The sequence below is a fragment of the Haematobia irritans genome, chromosome 5, assembly GCF_050003625.1.
Source record: "Haematobia irritans isolate KBUSLIRL chromosome 5, ASM5000362v1, whole genome shotgun sequence".
NCBI classification, from domain to species: domain Eukaryota; kingdom Metazoa; phylum Arthropoda; class Insecta; order Diptera; family Muscidae; genus Haematobia; species Haematobia irritans.
Genome location: NC_134401.1, coordinates 72,444,377 through 72,463,131, shown reverse-complemented (window position 1 = coordinate 72,463,131; position 18,755 = coordinate 72,444,377). Strand labels below are relative to the sequence as shown.

General features: G+C 36.1%; 1 protein-coding gene and 1 long non-coding RNA gene across 2 annotated transcripts in view; one reads left to right on the top strand and one right to left on the bottom strand.

The window, feature by feature from the left end:
• The window catches only part of Elk (Eag-like K[+] channel), a 1,103,641-nt gene that overhangs the window by 571,654 nt on the left and 513,232 nt on the right, over positions 1-18,755 (bottom strand). The gene's annotated exons all lie outside the window — the stretch shown is intronic.
• On the top strand, positions 3,071-3,847 carry LOC142240911 (uncharacterized). Its single transcript, XR_012723431.1, has 3 exons — positions 3,071-3,194; positions 3,254-3,392; positions 3,455-3,847. It is a non-coding gene; the product is annotated as an uncharacterized LOC142240911 (long non-coding RNA).

Sequence of the window (18,755 nt, the reverse complement as noted above, 5' to 3'; positions counted from 1 at the left end):
AAAGTATATTGGGCAAAACTAAAAACCTTAAGGGTACGACAATTTATATTGAAAGAGACCTGAACGAAGGCTGGATAAGATTATTATGCTTAAACTACGGAGGAATTGGATGGGTTTCAGCAAAAAGTATAAAGTAAAAGTACAAGATGATAAAATGAAAATTGAAAACAAATGGTTTAAATGGAGTTATGATAAAACCTTAATGTGTGGCTCACTTAATGCTATAACTATCCTGAAAGAGTTGTATGGTGAGGAATTTGATTTAAACATTAAATATAATATCCTAAAATCTGAACTAAATTTAAAAAACTAAAACAAAATAAAAATTTAACAAGCGTAGAATTTAGCAATGTTCCAAAAATAAATTTTAAAATATTATAACGTAAATGGTCTAAAAAATAAACGTCTTTATCCTGAATTCTTCGAGTACATTGGAGGGTTTGAAATGTTTGCATTAATGGAGACGCATGTCGAAGAACACCAAATTAATAGTTGGCCCAAATATTTCAAAGACTATAATTTAAAATGGCAGAAAAGTCAAATACATATGGAAGAGCAAGTGAAGGATTAGTATGTGGCATTAAAAAAGATCTTCAAGGAAGAGGAATTAGACAATGTTTCATGTGTGAAAACGGGTCGAATTTAATTAAAATAATAGCTCCAGAATCTAACTTTACATTTTCATTTAAATCTACTTCCAAAATTATTATGGAAACATGAAATCGCCGACAGATATGAAAACAGATTGAATCAAAATTTAACTCTACATAAAATAAGCAATGGTATAAATAATTTGAATGATCTATAAAAATAGTTCAAATGTCGTCTATAAATGCAGGTAAACAAAATAAACAAAAGAGGTACAAGACCTGTTGGTATAACAGTCGCTATGAAAGAGCTAGAACAAACTACTTTAAATGCTTTAATAAGTTTAAAGAAAGTAATACACAAAATGATAGAGAAAAATATTTGGATGCAGTTACAACATATAAGATATTATGTCGTGAGAGAAAAATAGAATATGCCAGAGAGTTACAAATAAAAATCAGCAAATCGACAGACGCAAAGGAATGGTGGAAAATCGCAAGGCAAATTAGGGGTCGAGATCTAGAGATTGGTACCAACATTTCAGCTGAGGATTTCAGAGCCTATTTTAACGACTTATTAAATAAGCCACAATTCGCAAATGAAGTTTCCTACGCTATATGCTATAGAGCTAATGCAGAGTTGGACAGAGAAATTGAGGTTTCTGAAATTCGAGAAGTCTTGCGCAAAACTAAGGAAAATAAAGGTCCTGGAATCGATAGGGTGCCGTACGAGTTTTTGAAATACGCATCATATGAATTTCTTACAGAGTTGGCAAGACAATTTAATCGAATATATGAATCAGGACAATTGGATAAAATTATGGAAGAGTCTGTAATATTCCCAATTCACAAAAAGAGCGACTTAAATACACCAAATAATTACAGAGGGATTTCGTTTATGAATACGATGGCAAAAGTATTTATGGGAGTTCTAAATAATAGGCTGAAGAAATGGGTAAATGATAACAACATATTAAATGAATTCCAAGCGGGATTCAGAACAGGATACTCGACTATAGACAACATTTACAATTTGGCCTCAATTGTGCATTACAAACATGACAGAGAAAAAGAAAGTATATGGATTTTTGTTGATTTCTCAGCCGCATTTGATATGATACCAAGGCAATTGCTAATCTATAAGTTACATGAAATTGGAATGGAACTATATGAATCGGGCAATTGAGATAGTTAATGAGTACTGCTACCTTGGCGTGGTACTAACACCAAAAATGACATTCACCAAGCACTTAGAACTTAGGAACCAAAAGGCTAAGATTTGTATAAACGCAACATGGAAGAATCTCATTGATAAACCACTTGTGTCGTTTATAAAGATAAATGGAAAATTTTCCAAACCGTATGCAGAACTACACAATCATATGGTGCTCAAGTATGGGGATTTGGTTGGTTCGAAGAAGTAGACAAGGTACAAAGATACTTTCTAAAAAAAAATATTAAAGCTACCAAAACATATACCAAATTATATATTATCTCTAGAATCTGATGTACCTGACAACCACTTTTATACATTGAAACTACATATAGATTATATTTATAATACAATATTCAAATACGGAAATAAATACAAGGTTGCAGCATAAGCTATCAAAGAAAATATGGAGCAAAAGAATTTTCTGGGCAGCACAGTTAAATCGTTTAGCTGAAACGGTTGGAAATTGGTTTACAACTGAGGAGAATTGGAAAGCAAAATCTTATATATTCCTCAGCCATCTAAAAACTCAAAGTTATATAGAAAAGTCGGAAAGGGCCAGTGAAAGCGAAGGAAGATTTTATCGATTATTAAATCCGGACAAAAGAATAGACTATTTTAGCAACATTTGGAATATTGATGTGTTACCGTTAAATGGAAATGACTACAGGACTCAAACAAACGTCCAATGTATGCTCTGTAATATGAGGGAAACTGAAAACTTACAACATTTCTTAGCCAGATGTCCAATGTTACAAGAGTTAAGGCGGAGATATCTAGGAAGTACATATATATCTGAAACAGAGTTAATTTATATATTAAATGGAGATCTCGATGATGGTTGGGAACGATTGTTTCACTATGTGAACAATGCGTTAAAATATAGAAAGAATATAATCACAGAACATTTCTAGATACATGCACACAGAAAAGAGAATGGTTGGCAATCGGTTATAATAATGAAAATTCTAATAATGTAACGAAATATCAAGTGTATTAACAAATATTCTGTGATTACAATATTGGTTCTATTCCTAAAACCATTTAGCAGCAGTATCAATAAAATGTTATTTGTGATAATCGATAAATGTTTCGGCTAACCAAATGCTTCTACTGTGAATGATTTTATTGGAAATTAGTTGATACAACCTACCAAGGGAACATTTTGTAGCTTTCATTCAGTACTCACCATAGGCATATGGTTGCTCTAACCAAATGTTATGGGAAATATTTTTGATTGTCAATTTTGTTATTTGACAAAGAAAAATTATTTATGTATAGAAAAAAACTAAAATCTCATCCTAAAAAATAAAAAAAAAGAGATTTTGTATTAGAACGAGGCAATGGTCAAGATTTGGTTATAAAAGGGACATAATTTTGGTAACATTTTAAAGGTAAATTTGTATGATTAAACTACTGCAATTTACACTAATAATTTTACTTTCCTCTCCAGACTGGAAAATTAGTTGCACAGCAAAATTAGGGACATCAATTTAAAATGCACCAAAAATTTTGAACGCTTCGTTAATCAATATTTTTTCAAAAGCGTTTTTCAATAAAGTTGAAATTTTGAATATGATGCGCTGAACATGGTCGGTATAGGTTCTCTTTTTATATATATCCCAAACAGATTTTAAAGCGATATTTTAATTAGTTTATGTAGGTCCTAGGACGTGAGTACTATTTTACGATCGTATGCGGAATATAATTATGTATTAAACCTAGAATGTCCACAAATGGTTTCATGATTCCACGAGTCAGTTCGTAAATACGCATCCTGAACTGTTAAGGATTTTTTAACAGATTTATTGTGCTCTGAGGTAAAATGATGGATTCAAAGTTACCTGTGATTCAATCCACGTTGCCCGTTCATTATACAATCAATGCTGTATGCTACATGAGCTTCATCGTAAACCATCGTGGATACTTAAACATTTAAAGGCATCGTTTATTTTGATCGATACTAATGTATTATATGTAGAAATATAATATTTTTATTTACTATCTATCAGGCTAACATTAAATATATTTAAATAAAATACAAAAATTTGCGGAAACAACATTAATTTGCAATTCGGTTGCAAATACAACCGAACGAAGAAGGGAGTAACGACCAATTCAATAGGTTGATACAACCAATTCCATATTGAGCATTAGTTGCATCTCCGATAATTCGATTGAGTCGACCGAATTATTCAGGTGACACAACTGCCAACATATAGTTGCTACAACTGCCAAAATGAGGTTGACAATAAATTCGGTTATCACAACCAATCTGTATTCTCTGTGTGTAATCCATGAAAGCAAATATACTAAGTTGATTTATATCTATTTAACAGCATAGTAAAGAATTCTTTGTGTTAAAGACAGACAACTTTGAAAGTTATAGTCAATAATATTATATTATAATTTTGTTATCTCTAAGTCAAAATGTAATTACTAACAATGAATTGTAAATTTTGATGAAAACAAAATAAAATCTAAATCTATCTAAAATTTTGACGAAACATTGACCAAGCAGACATCAACTGTATAGTCGCGAGCTCTTGATTTCATATAAAATCACAATTTGGATGACAACGAATCAACAGTCATCGTAGTCAATCGAAGCTTAAATTTTGCGTGTGATTGGAAAGTGATAGATTTGTTCTAGTTGGACAAATTAAAAACATAATCTTATACAGTGTCTTTCTACAGAAGTCTGTGAAATTGATTAATTAGATAAAAGTGACTAGATATCAAATTACTCTTTCCATACACCGCAGTCTTGCCCCTAGGGGTCATGTTTGTTTTGTTCTTAAATAATTTTACAAAGTGAGTGTTCCATAACTAATAATCAACTGAATTTAATATCACTGAAATTTTCACCAGGTTCAGCCACGGTGAAAATTCTCGGAATTTTTACTTTTATGGGACGGATATTTCGAAGAAAACTCCCGTAGAAACACATTGCATTATATCACAAAGGTAAGAGACCCAGCTTGCGACACATGACCGTCGTAATAAGGAATGTACTTTGTATTGCAGGTGGCCGGCTAGTGAGCTTCTTGTGTGCAACCACTTAGATAATTTTTTTTGGGAGTGTGCTTCTCCCCTGAAATCCACTACCAAGATCCAAATTTTTCGCTTAGAGGAGCGCAACTTGTCAGTCCCGTGGGAAGATTCCCACATAGCTGAATCAGAAGAAACCTTAAGGAAGCAGCCCCAAGTAGGTTAGGTTAGGTTAGGTTAAAGTGGCAGTCCGATTAAGATTCAGGCTCACTTAGACTATTCAGTCCATTGTGATACCACATTAACTAAAAGTACCTATTACATATGGGCACTTCTAGTTTTAACCGCTAGAAGTGCCCATATGTAATAGGTACTTTTAGTTAAGTACCTATTACAAGTAACAGTACAGAAACCCATACCTACCACAAACTCCTCGCGAGTGGGTTCGTCATCGATAGCCACCACTTGGCGAATGGGGTCTTCACTCAATATGGAGGAAGAAATCTAATTCAACAAACGTTACCACCAGTAGATCATAAGTGATAAGACATCAGTTTGTTTTCCGTCGCGCACTATTAAAATGTTTCATTAAAATAAAGCAACACTATTCAGCACCTATCTGGCAAAATTATCTAGATCTAAGTATTCCAGCTTTCAAGAAACCACAACTACCTATACATGTTCATCGAGGCCTCGACGTGCAGCAATATGGAGTTGAAATGGTGGTGAGTAAAATGAGCCAAGGTTTTTAATTTATTTTTTTTTGTCTTTGAAAATTTTGCCTCTTAAATAACTAACGTTTGAAATAATTTTGCATAAAGTACAAGAAACTGAACCTCTTAAGATCTATTCAGATTTGTTGAGAAAGTTGATGTTAGTGCACGAATAGAAGTACAACAAGATTTTGTTTCGTTTGACTAAATTACACCAGATTAGATGGCCCATTTTATTTGTTTTTCTAAGGCTAAGGCTTAGATTTATTTGTTTTATAGTTTTAAAATTCTTGCATTCAAATAAGTCCTTAAAATAGGTTTTTTCTTCTATATAACAAGAAAAATCTCCGATTATTGATAGAATATAGTAAAGGTTTTAATCTGAAAACATTCAATTGAATATATAAAAAGTATTGATTAAATATCTAAAAATTTCTTTGTTTAAGACGTTTACATTACATTGGAAGACTCATAGGGGAAAAGGAAATACGAAGTCTTACACTAGTTTTCATACTCCGATTTTTTCGTTCGTAATATCTTGTTGTTATTTATCTTCAACACCAGAAAAAAATTCTTGTGAGCAAACCAATACTTTGTTTTTTTTTATACCCTCCACCATAGGATGGGGGTATATTAACTTTGTCATTCCGTTTGTAACACATCGAAATATTGCTCTAAGACCCCATAAAGTATATATATTCTGGGTCGTGGTGAAATTCTGAGTCGATCTAAGCATGTCCGTCCGTCCGTCCGTCTGTCCGTCCGTCCGTCTGTCCGGCTGTCCGTCCGTCTGTGGAAATCACGCTAACTTCCGAACGAAACAAGCTATCGACTTGAAACTTGGCACAAGTAGTTGTTATTGATGTAGGTCGGATGGTATTGAAAATGGGCCATATCGGACCACGTTTACGTATAGCCCCCATATAAACCGATCCCCAAATTTGGCTTGGGGAGCCTCCCGGAGCAGCAAAATTCATCCGATCCGGTTGAAATTTGGTACGTGGGCTTAGTATACGGTCTCTAACAACCATGCAAAAATTGGTCCATATCGGTCCATAATTATATATAGCCCCCATATAAACCGATCCCCAGATTTGACCTCCGGAGCCTCTTGGAGGGGCAAAATTCATCCGATCCGATTGATATTTGGTACCTGATGTTAGTATATGGTCTCTAACAACCATGCAAAAATTGGTCCATATCGGTCCATAATTATATATAGCCCCCATATAAACCGATCCCCAGATTTGACCTCCGGAGACTTTTGGAGGGGCAAAATTCATCCGATCCGGTTGAAATTTGGTACCTGATGTTAGTATACATCCTCTAAAAACCATGCAAAAATTGGTCCATATCGGTCCATAATTATATATAGCTCCCATATAAACCGGTCCCCAGATTTGACCACCGGGGCCTCTTGGAGGAGCAAAATTCATCCGATCCGGTTGAAATTTAGTACGTGGTCTTAGTATACGGTTTTTAACAACCATGCAAAAATTGGTCCATATCGGTCCATAATTATATATAGCCCCCATATAAACCGATCCCCAGATTTGACCTCCGGAGCCTCTTGGAGGGGCAAAATTCATCCGATCCGGTTGAAATTTGGTACCTGATGTTAGTTTACGGCCTCTCATAACCATGCAAAAATTGGTCCATATCGGTCCATAATTATATATAGCCCCCATATAAACCGATCCCCAGATTTGAACTCCGGAGCCTCTTGGAAGAGCAAAATTCATCCGATCCAGTTGAAATTTGCTACATGGTGTTAGTATATGGTCTCTAACAACCATGCAAAAATTGGTCCATATCGGTCCATAATTATATATAGTTCCCATATAAACCGTCCCCAGATTTGACGTCCGGAACCTCTTGGAGGAGCAAAAGTCATCCGATACGGTTGAAATTTGGTACATTTTGTCAATATATGGCCTCTAACAGCCATGTAAAAATTGGTCCATATCGGTCTTTAGTTATATATAGCCGATGACTTATTACACAAAAATTGGTCCATATCGCCAAAAATAATCTACCAAAACTTTATTTCCATAGACAATTTTGTCAAATTTTATTACTATAGAAAGTTTTGTCAAAATTTCATTTCTATAGAAAGTTTTGTCAAAAGTTTATTTCTATACAAATGTTTGTCAAAATTTTATTTCCATAGAAAATTTTGTCAAAATTTTATTTCTATAGAAAATTTTGTAATCTACCTAAACTTTATTTCCATAGAAAATTTTGTCAAATTTTATTACTATAGAAAGTTTTGTTAAAATTTCATTTCTATAGAAAGTTTTGTCAAAAGTTTATTTCTATAGAAATGTTTGTCAAAATTTTGTTTCTATAGAAAATTTTGTAAAAAATTTATTTCTGTAGAAAATTTTGTCAACATTTTATTTCTATACAAAATTTTGTCAAAATTTTATTTCTATACAATATTTTGTCAACATTTTATTTCTATAGAAATTTTTGTCAAAATTGTATTGCTATAGAAAATTTTGTCAACATTTTACTTCCATAGAAAATTTTGTCAACATTTTATTTCTATAGAAAATTTTGTCAAGTTTTTATTTCTATAGAAAATTTTGTCAAATTTTTATTTCTATAGAAAATTTTGTCAAATTTTTATTTCTATAGAAAATTTTGTCAAAATTTTATTTCTATAGAAAATTTTGTCAAGGTTTCATTTCTATAGAAAATTTTATCAAACTAGATTATATACGTATTTAATCGGCCTTTTTATACCCTCCACCATAGGATGGGGGTATATTAACTTTGTCATTCCGTTTGTAACACATCGAAATATTGCTCTAAGACCCCATAAAGTATATATATTGTGGGTCGTGGTGAAATTCTGAGTCGATCTAAGCATGTCCGTCCGTCCGTCCGTCTGTCCGTCCGTCTGTCCGTCCGTCCGTCTGTCCGGCTGTCCGTCCGTCTGTGGAAATCACGCTAACTTCCGAACGAAACAAGCTATCGACTTGAAACTTGGCACAATTAGTTGTTATTGATGTAGGTCGGATGGTATTGAAAATGGGCCATATCGGACCACGTTTACGTATAGCCCCCATATAAACCGATCCCCAAATTTGGCTTGGGGAGCCTCCCGGAGCAGCAAAATTCATCCGATCCGGTTGAAATTTGGTACGTGGGCTTAGTATACGGTCTCTAACAACCATGCAAAAATTGGTCCATATCGGTCCATAATTATATATAGCCCCCATATAAACCGATCCCCAGATTTGACCTCCGGAGCCTCTTGGAGGGGCAAAATTCATCCGATCCGATTGATATTTGGTACCTGATGTTAGTATATGGTTTCTAACAACCATGCAAAAATTGGTCCATATCGGTCCATAATTATATATAGCCCCCATATAAACCGATCCCCAGATTTGACCTCCGGAGACTTTTGGAGGGGCAAAATTCATCCGATCCGGTTGAAATTTGGTACCTGATGTTAGTATACAGCCTCTAAAAACCATGCAAAAATTGGTCCATATCGGTCCATAATTATATATAGCTCCCATATAAACCGATCCCCAGATTTGACCACCGGGGCCTCTTGGAGGAGCAAAATTCATCCGATCCGGTTGAAATTTAGTACGTGGTCTTAGTATACGGTTTTTAACAACCATGCAAAAATTGGTCCATATCGGTCCATAATTATATATAGCCCCCATATAAACCGATCCCCAGATTTGACCTCCGGAGCCTCTTGGAGGGGCAAAATTCATCCGATCCGGTTGAAATTTGGTACCTGATGTTAGTTTACGGCCTCTCATAACCATGCAAAAATTGGTCCATATCGGTCCATAATTATATATAGCCCCCATATAAACCGATCCCCAGATTTGAACTCCGGAGCCTCTTGGAAGAGCAAAATTCATCCGATCCAGTTGAAATTTGGTACATGGTGTTAGTATATGGTCTCTAACAACCATGCAAAAATTGGTCCATATCGGTCCATAATTATATATAGTTCCCATATAAACCGTCCCCAGATTTGACGTCCGGAACCTCTTGGAGGAGCAAAAGTCATCCGATACGGTTGAAATTTGGTACATTTTGTCAATATATGGCCTCTAACAGCCATGTAAAAATTGGTCCATATCGGTCTTTAGTTATATATAGCCGATGACTTATTACACAAAAATTGGTCCATATCGCCAAAAATAATCTACCAAAACTTTATTTCCATAGACAATTTTGTCAAATTTTATTACTATAGAAAGTTTTGTCAAAATTTCATTTCTATAGAAAGTTTTGTCAAAAGTGTATTTCTATACAAATGTTTGTCAAAATTTTATTTCCATAGAAAATTTTGTCAAAATTTTATTTCTATAGAAAATTTTGTAATCTACCTAAACTTTATTTCCATAGAAAATTTTGTCAAATTTTATTACTATAGAAAGTTTTGTTAAAATTTCATTTCTATAGAAAGTTTTGTCAAAAGTTTATTTCTATAGAAATGTTTGTCAAAATTTTATTTCTATAGAAAATTTTGTAAAAAATTTATTTCTGTAGAAAATTTTGTCAACATTTTACTTCCATAGAAAATTTTCAACATTTTATTTCTATAGAAAATTTTGTCAAGTTTTTATTTCTATAGAAAATTTTGTCAAATTTTTATTTCTATAGAAAATTTTGTCAAAATTTTATTTCTATAGAAAATTTTGTCAAGGTTTCATTTCTATAGAAAATTTTGTCAAACTAGATTATATACGTATTTAATCGGCCTTTTTTTGTTTAATATATACCCCGTATGGGCTAACTTACAATTTAGAAGACAGTGTTAAAAAGTTTCACGATACCTTGCCATCGGCAAGTGTTATCGCAACCCAAGTAATTCGATTGTGGATGACAGCCTTTAGTAGAAGTTCCTACGCAATCCATGGTGGAGGGTACATAAGATTCGGCCTGGCCGAACTTACGGCCGTATATACTTGTTTTCATTATTTACCCAAAACAACACCTCGAAAGGTTTATTTTACTGAATTCTTGAAACGATTAACATTCATCCACTGCTTGGAAAACTGAATTATTCACACAATCAAATAGTCATGGAGTAAATTTTGTATCTTTTTTCTTACGAAGTGATAAGGGTAAGTTTTCGAATTAGGGGTCTTTGTAACAAATTATGTCGATAGACCGCGGATGGGCAGGGTTAAGAGCAGAGAATGAAGCCGACCCATTTTTGTCGGCGGCGGCTGACACTAAATTTTTGTCTCCGGCGGCGGCGGCTTGACGGCTAAGCCGATATAGATTTGTCCATTCGGCGGTGGACAATTATCCATTATAAAATCAATTTGAAGTTATTCGAATGGTAATGAGATTAGTTGTACAACCAATCTTACAATCAAATTTACATTGACTTCAAATTTTCTGAGCAAATTTTTTTGCAAAGTTATTATAGCAGTGTGAAATAGATTGATTGTGGGTGGAAGGTTCAAAATTTTGGAATAAAGTACGACAATTAGTAATACATTTTTCTGATTTAAATCGATATTTTTGATTAATTGGCGGCTAAATTTGAGTCGAGATGAGTCGATATATTCGGCGGCGGCGTCGACTGGTCAAAAATCGTCGGCGGCGACTGAAATCGGCGGCGCGACTCGGCGGCTTCATTCTCTGGTTAAGAGACATAACGTTCCATAACATCTGGAATGAATGATTTTGTATATAATCGACTAATGCAGTGTTTCACATATTATTTATTTTTTTTTTGTTCCACTTCTGTGCCGGGTTTGTTTTTTTTCTGTTTTTGGAGGATCCCACATAGTTTTACATGTAGTAATTTTTTCGTAGTAATTTCTTGAAGGGAGTCTACAACAAAATTTTTATTTGTGTAAGATATTACGGGTTTCAAGAGACATGAACCCCGCCACTGATAGCTAGAATCAACGACTCCCAGTCTGTTTGGAGTAGAAATTTATTCATTTTAGGTTAACATCATATCCTCCTGCACTCTCTGTTCAATGTGTTAAATTTGAAATGATTTACTGGAAATGTAAAATACTTTTACAAGGATTGGTAGAAAATCGCAGTTTTAGACATTACATAATTAATGGCGCCCAACATGGGGCTAAAATGTCTACAAATTTATACAGATTTGTGACAGCCCCAAACAATAGTTCAATCTTATTAGCTGATATTACTATGAACACTCTGGGAAGAAATGAAATTTGATCCGGGATATGTTTTGAATACTTAATAAGCTTTTACGGATTTCTATACAATTGGCATTCCAATTAATAGACCTGAATGAGATTAGTTGAGCTTTTCATTACAATTTTTAGTCAAACTAATTTTTTTCTCAGGGAGTTAAATATTATTTTAATTATGGCCGTACACAGAAAAAAATATCACCAAAATATTTCCAATTAAAAAGTTAATTGAAGTTGAATGTTTTTTCAATTAATAAATTAATTGATACAATTACAATTGATTAATTTTTAATCAAGATAGAAACATTAAGTTAATTAAGTCAATGATTGAAAATTTTAAAATTTTTAATTAAAAAATTAATTGATACAATTAACTTTTTAATCAAATTCGGAAGACTAAGTCAGATAAAAAAGTGATGTACATTTCTTAATCCAAATAAAAAATCTAAGCCAATTCAGAAAGTAATTGAAAATAGTTACCTTTTTAAATTAAAAATTAATTGGGGTTTGCATTCAAAATCAATTAAATTTTTAATTGAATCAATTAAAAAATTAACTGAAAATTGCTAATGACATCAATTAATTTTTTGATCAAGAATTTTTTCTATGCCCAGTTAAAACTGTGATTGATACTATCATTTTCGTGATTGAAGACATTTCAATTAAAAAATTAATTGGATCAATTAATTTCGTGATTGAATCAGAATTTTTTGTGTGTATGCTAAAGTTTAACATACACTTAGACACCAGTATCCTAAATTATGCTGGATTTACTTTAAATTAGCTCGAATTCATTATTCAACCGTCGAACTGAACGGACGTGTTTTCTAATAGCGGAGTATTTCATCGTAATAAGTACTTATTACGAATTTCACATGTGGTGGAAATAATAAACCACCATGCAGCGAAATTCAAAGTCATCCACTGGGTTGCTAACTTCAGGTCCCAGTGGACGGGTAACGACTGAAGTTATAAATTTGGGCAGCGACCAAGAGTCAGGCCCAATTAGTCGACCTGTAGACGGGTCGACTGGCGGTGATACTTTGGCAAGTCGAACGTTTTCTAAGGTGACAACATCAAAAGGAGGCAATCCCTCTCGAAAGAGATTCAAAGAACGAAGAAATGCTTTGTTTATCCTAAAGACATTAGGATCACTCGACCCAAGCACATTGTCGGCTAACCAAAGCGATTCCTTAAAATGGGCTCAAGGAATTCTTGAAGCTGGAAAAAAGGAACGATCGCCGGATGAGCTGCCATCCTCTAAACGGGATCAAAGATCGTTTGCCTCAGTTGCAAAAGACAGCCTTGTGATGGCTATTATTAATAAAGGAGCATTGGACGGTATGATTCCAAGGCAAAAATGGGGGAAAATTGAGAACGCGATGTCTGGTATCTACTCAGAGGTGCGAAAAAAGTTTCCCGGACCAAGTCCTCGACGGTAAGATGCTGGATGGTATCAAGGACGATATAAGTTAATAGCTTTTGCAGACCAGAGGTCTATGGATTGCTTTAAAGCTGCATTGATGCTAGTTGGTGAGATTTGGGAAGGAGCCGCTTTGGAGTTAGTCCATAAAAAAGACATACCGGCTAAACCTAGAGCACATGCATGGATACCGGCAAGCCCTCCTGATCCTGAGTCAATACTAGAGAGACTAAAGAGAATGTAACCCAGATCTTCCAACCGCCGATTGGAAGGTTGGTCGTTTGGATGAGGTGGATGGACCAAGACGACATGCGCCCAGCAAAAACTCTCATTACCCGGTAATCTTGTAGGTAAGCCTATTTAAAAATTAATAACCACTTATTAATTGGCATCGCTTCGGATTACATTTACATACGCATGTCCTAGAAGGAAAGTACTTCTCCCCAGGCATACTTTCGGCCATAAAATAAGTAGTGCATTTAAAGCATATAATCACCATATAATACACCAAATGTTGATTTCTGGATCAAAATATGGCGAGTGATGCTGTAATAGAAGAACTACTTGAATAGAAACGAATATTGTATAAATAAAAAAATCTAATAAATAATCTAAATAAGATGCAAATCAATTTCACACTTAAAATATAAATAAATGTAGGTTGTTTAAGGGAGTTGTATTCGTGAATTACGTTATAATATATCCAATAGCCAATTCACATAAGATTCAAAATCTACTAAAAGTGGATTTTAAGTCTCTTTTTTATAAGGCAAATGGCATTCGAAATTTAGTTTAAGCACATTTTGGAAGTGTAATGTGAATGAGGTATAAGAAAGCATTTATTTTATAACATAATATGACAATGTCATTAAACACAATTATTATGAAATATTTGTGATAAGCATTTCTTAACGGAAAATTTTTCAGAATTACCGTTATATTACATATTCTTTTTGATTTTTTTATGTAATCGCTCGATTATGTGAATAATTATACCTAATGGTACCATCATTTATTCTATTTTGTTAATTCGTTAACTACAACTGCATAAAATTTGAGAATAACAATTCGAAAATTACCGAAAAGTATTTATTTTTGTCATTACAAGTTAGTCATTATAACTCGTCGCAATGTAATGCAACGTGTAATGACAGCTTTACTCCTGGTAATGTCAATTGTAATGAGATGTGGTTACCTAGTTTTTGCTGGGCGGTGTTTATATTAAACATAGAGTCGCTGCCACATCTAGCCCAGACCCAAGGACGCGTAGGTTATGGCTTTCATGATATCCATATGAAGGTACACAAAAGCGATCAGCCAAAGGATTCCGAAACGGACAAGCCTCCGGTAGAGTCCGCAGTGAAAAAATCTCCTAGCGAAGCCGAAGGAGACATAAAACCTGCAGACTATGGCGAAAATCATATGCGGGAAGTTTCTACAGGCTCAAGCCTCACCAAAGCTGAACCGCGGATTGTTGCGAGAGTCACCGAGATCTGTGAAGAGGAAGCCCTTGATGACTCAATTGAAGCGGCTGATGTGACGGTGATTGAAAATTTGGATGATTCTACGGTTCCTCCAGATAAATCTTCACCATTGTAAGGTCGCTTGTGCTGCCTTAAAAGTTCTCCTGATGAAAGGAGACATAGATATAGTTCTTATTCAAGAACCATACATATATAAGAACAAGATCTGCGAATTAAGCACTCCGGGTTTCAAACTTTTGCATAATACCGGTAATGATATAAATCGAGCATGTATAATTGCTAGGTTAGGTTAGGTTAGGTTATGTGGCAGCCCGATGTATCAGGCTCACTTAGACTATTCAGTCCATTGTGATACCACAGTGGTGAACTTCTCTCTTATCACTGAGTGCTGCCCGATTCCATGTTAAGCTCAATAACAAGGGACGAAAAACGAACTAAACTTGTTTCTGCTTCCTTCATTGAGCAATGCAGACACTGTCGTAGCCAGTCTAGAGATATCCACATGCAACTATTGGGTATCTTCGGTCTACATGGGACATGATAGGGAGATGCCACCCTGTGCCGTTAAGACCTTAGTTGAGGAGTCACTAAAAACAAAGACAAAACTCATTATGGGATGCGATGCAAATGCACATCATAGTATTTGGGGAAGTAGTGATACTAATGCAAGGGGAGAGTCGCTAATAGAGTTTATTTTGCGTACTAACCTGGTAGTTTGCAATAAGGGCGATACACCAACCTTCGTCACCAGGAACAGACAAGAGGTTTTGGACGTAACGTTGACCTCTCCGGAACTGAATGATAAGATATCTGAGTGGCAAGTTTTGAGGGAACATAGCTTCTCAGATCATCGCTACATCAGTTTCAGATTGGCTGTTCGTACTTCAAAGACCATATTTCCGCCAAATGTTAGGAAAGCTGATTGGAATAGGTATAGGGAATCGTTCAATTCGATGATACCGGAAATGCCGGAGACAAATATGAGCACTGTGCAAGATATCGAACACGCAGTGGAGCGGATTACTAAGGCCTTCAACATTTCACTGAAAGCTGCTTGCCCTAGAGGAAAGCCAAGGGGAAAAAATCGGCCGCCATGGTGGACTACGGAGTTAAGTAATATGAGGAAATCCTGCAGGAAGCTCTTTAACAAAGCAAAGTCCTCAAGAGCTCCGGAGGATTGGGACACTTACAAGATGAATCTGAGAGAATATAAACGAGAACTGAGAAGGTCTCAACAAAACTCTTGGGATGATTACTGTAGCAGTATTGAGAATACGTCAGAGGCTTCCAGACTACGGAAGGTACTAGCATCCACTAACACCGCTCCAGGTTTCATTAAAACATCGGAGGGAAATTGGACAACCTCCAGTGAGGAGACGTTGGAGGTACTTTTGGACACACACTTCCCTGGAAATCAGACGGTTGAACCATGTTCCGGCGGTGTAACAGAGGCTTATCGATCATTTCCTATCGAGGAAATTGTGTCGGAATCTAGAATAAAATGGGCTTTAAATAGCTTTGGACCATTCAAATCCCCCGGACCTGATGGAATTACTCCGGCGGAGTTACAGGCAGTGGCTGAAAGAATTATCCCCTGGTTGACGGTGATATATAAACGATGTGTAAACTTAGCATATATTCCAGAAAAGTGGAGGGAAACAAAAGTCGTCTTCATACCTAAAGCAGGAAAAGCCTCTCACTCGAGTGCGAAGGATTTCCGACCAATCAGCTTATCCTCATTCCTACTTAAGACCCTGGAGAGGATGATAGACATGTATCTTAGAACTAGCGTGGATTCAAGTTTGCTCTCGAAACGACTCGAAGGACAGGTCTACTGAGACCGCATTGCATGAACTAGTCAGCTTTATTGAAAGCTCACTATCTGCCAAAGAATACACAATCGTGGCGTTTCTAGACATCGAAGGGGCGTTCAATAATGTCCATCCGAGCTCGATATTAAATGGACTGACAACTCTGAATGTTGATCCAGGTATACTTAGGCTGTTAGACGAACTTCTAATAAAGAGACGTATTTCAGCCACACTAGGGCAAGCAAACATACAAAGGTATGTGAACAGAGGCACTCCCCAAGGAGGAGTTCTATCACCTCTTCTTTGGAATGTTGCTATAAACAACTTTCTGGTTTCCCTAGAAAAAGAAAGGATAAAAGTGGTGGCATACGCAGATGATGTGGCGCTAGCAGTCAGGGGAAAATTCCCATTCACAATCAGAGATATTATACAGAGAGCTCTCCGGATGACTGAGAAATGGGCGAAAGATAATGGTCTTGGTGTAAATCCAGCAAAGACAGAACTAGTCATGTACTGCAAAGATCGCAAAACTCCCACGGTTAGGCCCATTTCCTTAGGGGGTACTAAAATTCCCTTTGGTGAGTGTGCAAAATACCTTGGCGTTATTTTGGACAGGAAGCTGAATTTTAAGCTTAATATTGAAGAGAGGGCGAGAAAAGCCACGGTAGCTTTGTACTCGTGCAAAAAGGCAATAGGGAAAAAGTGGGGACTAAGACCAAAAATTGTGCATTGGCTATACACGGCAGTAGTTAGACCTATAATGCTATATGGTGTTGTAGTCTGGTGGCCGGCACTTCAGAAACCGACTTGTTTAGATAAAGTTCAGCGTATGGCGAGCTTATGTATCTCAGCTGCATTTAGTAAGACAGTAACAGACTCCCTTAATGTCATGCTACATCTATTGCCTTTAGACATTTTGGCCAAACAGTCAGCTGCAACAACGGCTGTGCGGTTGCGCGAGCTATCGCTGTGGTCGGAAAAAATGTACGGTCATAGTTCGGTCCTCAAAATAATGCCAGATGTGCCTAACGTAGTGGATTATACCCTGGCAAAACCACTTTTCGACAAAAAGTTTGAAACTCTAATTCCCAACAGTGAGGCGTGGTGTACACAGACCCTGGGGAATAAAAGATATATAGATTTCTATACTGATGGCTTCAAATTGAATGGACAAGTGGGGTTCGGAGTATATTCCAAAGATCTGGAAATTCGAATAGCGAAAAGATTACCTAATCACTGTAGTGTTTTTATACCCTCCACCATAGGATGGGGGTATATTAACTTTGTCATTCCGTTTGTAACACATCGAAATATTGCTCTAAGACCCCATAAAGTATATATATTCTGGGTCGTGGTGAAATTCTGAGTCGATCTAAGCATGTCCGTCCGTCTGTCCGTCTGTCCGTCCGTCCGTCTGTCCGGCTGTCCGTCCGTCTGTGGAAATCACGCTAACTTCCGAACGAAACAAGCTATCGACTTGAAACTTGGCACAAGTAGTTGTTATTGATGTAGGTCGGATGGTATTGAAAATGGGCCATATCGGACCACGTTTACGTATAGCCCCCATATAAACCGATCCCCAAATTTGGCTTGGGGAGCCTCCCGGAGCAGCAAAATTCATCCGATCCGGTTGAAATTTGGTACGTGGGCTTAGTATACGGTCTCTAACAACCATGCAAAAATTGGTCCATATCGGTCCATAATTATATATAGCCCCCATATAAACCGATCCCCAGATTTGACCTCCGGAGCCTCTTGGAGGGGCAAAATTCATCCGATCCGATTGATATTTGGTACCTGATGTTAGTATATGGTCTCTAACAACCATGCAAAAATTGGTCCATATCGGTCCATAATTATATATAGCCCCCATATAAACCGATCCCCAGATTTGACCTCCGGAGACTTTTGGAGGGGCAAAATTCATCCGATCCGGTTGAAATTTGGTACCTGATGTTAGTATACAGCCTCTAAAAACCATGCAAAAATTGGTCCATATCGGTCCATAATTATATATAGCTCCCATATAAACCGATCCCCAGATTTGACCACCGGGGCCTCTTGGAGGAGCAAAATTCATCCGATCCGGTTGAAATTTAGTACGTGGTCTTAGTATACGGTTTTTAACAACCATGCAAAAATTGGTCCATATCGGTCCATAATTATATATAGCCCCCATATAAACCGATCCCCAGATTTGACCTCCGGAGCCTCTTGGAGGGGCAAAATTCATCCGATCCGGTTGAAATTTGGTACCTGATGTTAGTTTACGGCCTCTCATAACCATGCAAAAATTGGTCCATATCGGTCCATAATTATATATAGCCCCCATATAAACCGATCCCCAGATTTGAACTCCGGAG